This window comes from Diaphorina citri, unplaced genomic scaffold (genome assembly GCF_000475195.1).
Source record: "Diaphorina citri unplaced genomic scaffold, Diaci psyllid genome assembly version 1.1 scaffold225, whole genome shotgun sequence".
NCBI classification, from domain to species: Eukaryota; Metazoa; Arthropoda; class Insecta; order Hemiptera; family Psyllidae; genus Diaphorina; species Diaphorina citri.
In genome coordinates, this window is record NW_007377662.1 from 77,791 (window position 1) to 83,925 (window position 6,135).

General features: G+C 37.8%; 1 pseudogene; it reads left to right on the plus strand.

Moving 5' to 3' along the window:
- The first annotated feature begins 3,391 nt into the window (after positions 1–3,391).
- LOC103506283 lies at positions 3,392–4,582 on the plus strand (annotated as a pseudogene).
- The last annotated feature ends 1,553 nt before the right edge of the window (positions 4,583–6,135 follow it).

The following is a 6,135-nucleotide window of genomic DNA, read 5'->3' on the forward strand; positions in this document are numbered from 1 at the left end:
TGCTTTTAAGATCAATCCAGAAAATTCTTTTATGATTTCAGTAAATTAATTTTTCCCTCAATAGAGAGTGAACATAACAGAAGGTTTGGGAACTACTAATTCTGGTGGATGGACCAAATTTTCCAGTTCTAGTGCTAGTGGATGTGTCAAATTTCTCACTCACTTGTTTGTGTACTGTAAATTTAGGGTAAATAATGAGCAGAATACAAAACAGAAGAGTTAAGGAATGTGACATCTCCACTACTAATTCTGGTGGATGTGTCAAATTTACCACACACTTGTTTGTGTACAATGTGTTGGAAATTTAGATAATGAAGAGTTCAAACATCTCCACTAATAAATTTATAAGTAGTTGCTGTGATTGATCTATGATAATTATTTTATTGGACTTGGTTACATCATATTGAAATGGGAATCTTTTCTGACGAAATTTCTGTGTGCAGAGTCCAGTATGTAGGACAATTGCACCCCAATTGGACTTGGTAGTCGAAGGTTTCTGGTTCGATTCCAATCCAGGCAAGACATTGAATCTCCTTTTGCTAGAAACTTGCTAACCGTAGATAAGGTGTTACACCCGCCTCGCGCGCTACTTCAGGTACCTGGCTGACGGCATGAAAAACACAGCTGAAGTACTGAGGTAGCGCGACAGGCAAGTGAAGCTGGAACCGGTTCAGTTGTCATCCTGAGTGAGAACCAATTGAAAAACAACCAATAGACTTGACATTTGGGGGTACTTTCTATGAGGATAGCTGAAAAAGGACTGAAGATAATCGAAAGTTAAAATTAAATAGTGACGTATCTAGGTACTTGTCTAACTTCACAAAAAAAAAGCCCACTCTGAGACTTGGGTGTAGGGGCAACTGGCCCAAACTCCATACACAAAAATCACACGCTGAGACTTAGGTGTAAAGTTATGAAATAGGTAACTACCTACAAAACTTATTACCTTTATATGATACAATGGATACCCGTTCCGGTTTTGATCTTATCCGAGTTCTTTTTCAAGGAAACTCCGACTCGAGTTTCGTCCATTTCCGTGGACTTTTTCAAGGAAACGAGTTTTAAACATTTAGAATTCTAAAATTCAATGCCTTGAATTTCGAATCCAACTTTCTAGCTCTTAGTAAAGGGGACAGTAAATACACTCCAATAATAATTCTAACCAAGACTAATGGCCCAATAGGAAGGACAATCCACTGATTAAAACAAATAGGACTAGGAACTGTTCATTGGAAGAATCTCAGGTTTCCTGCCATCTAATTTGCTGATGTCAACAAGACTAGTCAAGTGGGCGGCGGATATGCAAACAGAATTGCCCCAGACCAGACGTTAAGTATTCGGAGAACATTAGTCTGCTAATTGTTCTTTCTACACAGTGACGGGTGCTTCTCCGTGGACTTTTTCAAGGAAACGAGTTTTAAACATTTAGAATTCTAAAATTCAATGCCTCGAATTTCGAATCCAACTTTCTAGCTCTTAGTAAAGGGGACAGTAAATACACTCCAATAATATTTCTAACCAAGACTAATGGCCCAATAGGAAGGACAATCCACTGATTAAAACAAATAGGACTAGGAACTGTTCATTGGAAGAATCTCAGGTTTCCTGCCATCTAATTTGCTGATGTCAACAAGACTAGTCAAGTGGGCGGCGGATATGCAAACAGAATTGCCCCAGACCAGACGTTAAGTATTCGGAGAACATTAGTCTGCTAATTGTTCTTTCTACACAGTGACGGGTGCTTTAATTCTATACCTACATATTGACATGTGTTAAGAAGAGATGATGAAAGTTTGGTCAAGAATGTTTGGGGAGGAGAATTAACAGAAACGAGAAGGAGAGGACGACCGAAACTGAGATGGAAGGACTAGATCAAGAGAGACATGGCGAAAATCAACATCACGGAAGGAGAAGCACAAGACAGAACAGTTTGGCGAGGCAAAAAGTCTTCTTGGCTTCAAATGGCTCTGGCAGTAAGTAAGTAACATATTGGCGTTACTTATTTATCCTTTCGGTAATTATTCAGAAGCTATGACAATTACAGATGTTATTTATTGGCGTTTAAAATGATATGGTAAGAGGATAAAATGATAAAGGGATGAGACTAGTAGCTCAAAAAAAACCTACATTTTCCTAAAGAGGGCTGGAAGCGGAGGATTACCTATTCACTAAAACTTATTTACCTATCTTCATTGAAAAAAAATCTGCTTTTAGGATCAATCAAGAAAATTCTTTTATGATTTCAGTAAATTAATTTTTCCCTCAATAGAGAGTGAACATAACAGAAGGTTTGGGAAATATGACATCTCTACTACTAATTCTGGTGGATGGACCAAATTTTCCACAGACTTGTGTTATGCACACGGTATGAAACATTTAGAGAAAAGGAGGTAAAGCATGAATATAGGAGTTGGGAAATGTGATATCTCCACTACCATTACCAGTTCTAGTGCTAGTGGATGTGTCAAATTTCTCACTCACTTGTTTGTGTACTGTAAATTTAGGGTAAATAATGAGCAGAATACAAAACAGAAGAGTTGGGGAATGTGACATCTCCACTACTAATTCTGGTGGATGTGTCAAATTTACCACACACTTGTTTGTGTACAGTGTGTTGGAAATTTAGATAATGAAGAGTTCAAACATCTCCTCTAATAAATTTATATGTAGTTGCTGTGATTGATCTATGATAATTATTTCATTGGACTTGGTTACATCAGAAAAGACCCCCAGTCTTTTCTGACGAAATTTCTGTGTGCAGAGTCCAGTATGTAGGACAATTGCACCCCAATTGGACTTGGTAGTCGAGGGTTTCTGGTTCGATTCCAATCCAGGCAAAACATTGAATCTCCTTTTGATAGAAACTTGCTGACCGTGGATGAGGTGTTACACCCGCCTCGCGCGCTACTTCAGGTACCTGGCTGACGGCATGAAAAACACAGCTGAAGTACTGAGGTAGCGCGACAGGCAAGTGAAGCTGGAACCGGTTCAGTTGTCATCCTGAGTGAGAACCAATTGAAAAATAAGCTGGAACCGGTTCTGTTGTCATCCTGAGTGAGAAACAATTGGAAAACAACCAATAGACTTGACATTTGGGGGTACTTTCGATGAGGATAGCTGAAAAAGGACTGAAGATAATCGAAAGTTAAAATTAAATTTGCGCTTACAAGGCAGACGCACTACCAACAAAGCTAACTAGGCTGGCAATTTCCTTTTAATGATCAGTAAAATCTTATATTATAAAAACAAAAACTCATTCACAGTTCACATTTCATAGTTCACACACTGATCGCTCTATCTCCAGAACCACAACACCTAGAAAGCTGAAATTTGGTAGGAATATTCCTCAAAGTTACCTACGAGTATTTAATTCTGTCATCCAAATTTAGCTACTAACTTTTGATTCAGATTTCAGAGTTCATGTGGTTAAATTGGGTATGTTTCTATCTCTGGCTAATAACAGTAAGCACGTATCTAGGTACGTTTTGTCAGCTAAATTAATTCCGCGTTTCAAATTTTTCGTGCGTAACAATAACACAAAAGTTAACAGGATAATTTTTCAAGGAGATCCCACTTTACGTATGGTCTGAACAATGAATTGAATGCAAAACTTTGGTAAATGTAAACAATTGGTACAATTCCAGACAGGGATAGATCGGATCACTATGAACCTTCTCTCCTTCTTCAATCTATTCTGTTGCGCTGGATGTAGACCATCTCGTATGATTACACAGTGCGCTTTCTTTCCTCCAAGACCTGCCTCGTATAAAATCATAGAACATGGCCAGAAAAAGAACAAATGTATTCTCAAGATGAATCAGAAGAAGCATGCTATCATCTCAAGGAATGTATTCTGGACCACTAATTGCAAGGGTAACAAGATTGCCTGTATCATGATACCTCACAATGAGGCGGTGTTCACTATCATCTACTCGCATGGTAATGGTTGTGACATGGGACAATCCTTAGCCACCTTCATGGATTTGTCAGCTCGTCTCAAGTGCAATGTCTTATTGTATGATTATTCAGGCTATGGTTCCAGCACAGGCCGGGCGTCTGAAGCCAATCTCTACTGGGATATTGAAGCTGTGTATCACACGTTGCGGCTCAAGTATAATATTAATTGTGACCAAATCATTCTGTATGGACAAAGCATCGGTTCTGTACCCACTGTGTATCTTGCTAGTAGGGTTAATGTAGCTGGTGTTATTCTACATTGCGCCTTGCTGTCTGCATTGCGTGTTGTATTTCCTAACTTTAGGAAGTCACTTTGGTTTGATGGACTCAAGAACATTGATAAGCTACCCAAGATCAAGTCCCCTGTGCTTGTGATCCATGGCACTAGGGATGAGATAGTGGACTTCTCCCATGGTATGACTATCTATGAATCCTGTCCTAATGTAGTGGAACCATTGTGGGTTCCCGGAGCAGGACATAACAATATTGAAATGTTTGAGCAATATCTTACACGACTGGATAAGTTTATCAATGAAGAGTTGATGCAACGTTATCATCAACGCCAGCGGTGCACTGAATCATCATAATATTAATTTGATAATAATATTGTTTGCTAATATCATTCTGAACCAATTACTGTAGTCATTTTGTGAACGAATTAGAAAAAAAGAATTAAAGGTGCCTTTTCATGACCTGAATGTTTTTTATGGCCTTGATTTTGGGTACCAAGTTGATAATTTTATTGGTGTTGTAAGGAAAACTATCCAATTGACACAAATAACAAATAGGTATGTTTGTAAAGACACAAATTTTGCTAAAAACCTACACAGCACACAAAATTGAAATCTGCACAAGAGGTTACATCATTTGTTTGCATTTTGCATCAAAGACTCATTGCATTCATTGAAAACATTATGGGTATTTATATTATTTACTTTTTTTTAAGGTAATGTGATGCAATATTAAAAATTTGATTTCAGTATAGGTCAAGTTCACCTAGGGTGAATCATAACCATAGGTGTATGATTTTAAATGTGGAGTTTTCAAAATTATCTCTCACGTTTTTAGACAGTTACCAACTGTAAAAACAAACAAGGACTTGCAAAAAAAGAGCAACTGTACAATATGAATTCGGTTACGTTGCCGGGTGGCTTGCAAAAAGGGAATTTTTCACAAATGATTGAAAATCTCACACTTACAATATCCCTGCTGGAAATTTATGTTGTGATTTTTGCACCCATTCCATACCCATCATCAACACCTGAAACAAACAGAAATAATGATACTAAACTTAGAATTAGACAAATCTCTACCAAAAAATATGAGTGCATGATAGTGCGCCAGGCCAAGCTCCAGTAAGCACTCCTGTGTATCTTTACACGAACTGATTGGGCAGTTTCAATTTTTCTGTGGGGAAATTGATAAAATTCATACTACATATGTAGAAGTTCGACCACATTTAGAATATCCTGATACACTGTACAGACTAGATTGCGATGTTTGAACTCCATGCTGATAATGAGAATGATTTCTCAGAAACCTCTCGTCATTATTCATCCAACGCGACGTGCGTCATTCAAATAAAAGAAGTGTATTAATTCCTGTCTAGCACTTGATCTGGCACTGTCTAGCATTAGGAGTCTTTGGTCTTTGCTGTGCAAGTTCTCATTGAACTTGGAGAGATAAGAGAGAGGGTTATACGTTTTAGTTTTAATAGCTCCGGTCAGTTCCTTTTCGTTAATCTCTTTATGATTAGTTTAGAAACATAATTGTCTTCCTAGCGTTATACTTGCTACATTTACCTCAGAAGAACTAGATGTTTCTATTGTATTGGAAATTTTGGTAATGGTTATCGCATGATATGCTTTTAACACTTCACATAAATTTCAACACCATTCTACAACCGTTTTACAACACTCATAAAACCTAATGACGTGAAACTTTTTTTCACAAACTGTTGTTCATCTTTTGGAAAGGTTCTTTTAGAATGGAGACCACCACTTCATTGATTTGCCTCTAATATGGTTCTATAAGGATTTGCCTATCAGTTCTATAAGGAGGATGTTTGTCCACTTCAATCTGCACTTGAGTTTAGTTGGTCAGACTGTGTCCTAGCATGATCACAATGGTTCTCGCTAGCATATCAATCTTGTCATCAAGGTAGCCGTGATGTATGTC